Raw genomic sequence first — 948 nt, forward strand, 5'->3', positions numbered from 1 at the left:
TAGGCCTGGGTTGTATCAATCCAGCTGTTTGACAGCCCCATGCGTGCGTTACAATTATCGTCTTTTGACTTTTTGTCTTTTGAAGGTATTATGGGTTTCAATCTAAAGTTAAGTCCTCGAGTCAGTCTTTGTATTTAGTGTATGGATTCAATGAATGGAGAAAAAAAAGAAAGCAAAACAGTCTCCACATAATAAACGCTGCTAGTATCAGATATCATTTTTCTAGTATTGATGCGAATGCTTTCATTGCAATTCATGATTTATTTCAATTGGTAGAAGTGTACATTGTTTCTTCCTTTGGTCTTGGCTTGGGGTTTCTCAATTTGGATACTATCTTACCATCTGAGTCTTTCCTCTCCATTGAAAATTTGAAAGTATATTTGCTCGTTAAAAAATAAAAACTAACTTTTTTTCAATTCAACCATTTTTGGAAAAATAATATTACTAGTCTATATACAAGTGGATAAATCATGAAGTTTTCTTTTAAAAGTCTATTCTAAAGGAAAAAGCATGGGAATGTAATGGATGTAGGCTTGACTTTATATTTTGGTACATCATTTTGATACCACCTAAAGTTTCACTAAGAAGGGTCCTTTTCTTCCACTCTTGTGTTCCTCTTTTGACTTCTTCGAAATTTGACTAAAATTAACAATATTAAGCTAGAAATGTAGCAATTTAAATTTCAAAATTTCACTCTATATGGTTCTCCATTAGTCTAGTTTACTTTTTAATCATTTTTAAGCTGAGCACAATGGTCCTACTGCAGAACGGAACTTAAGGATCATGATATGTTACCAACTTGCAATATGTATTCGTAAAACCTTTCTCACTTTTCTAAGTACTCCCTAAACGGTATATGTGTATATCTTTATGTGAAGCGATGTTTAATGAGACAATAGTTCAATAAAAAAAATGGGACCTAACCAAATTCATTTCAAATGAGGTGTC

This window comes from Camelina sativa, chromosome 14, assembly GCF_000633955.1.
Source record: "Camelina sativa cultivar DH55 chromosome 14, Cs, whole genome shotgun sequence".
Classification (NCBI taxonomy): domain Eukaryota; kingdom Viridiplantae; phylum Streptophyta; class Magnoliopsida; order Brassicales; family Brassicaceae; genus Camelina; species Camelina sativa.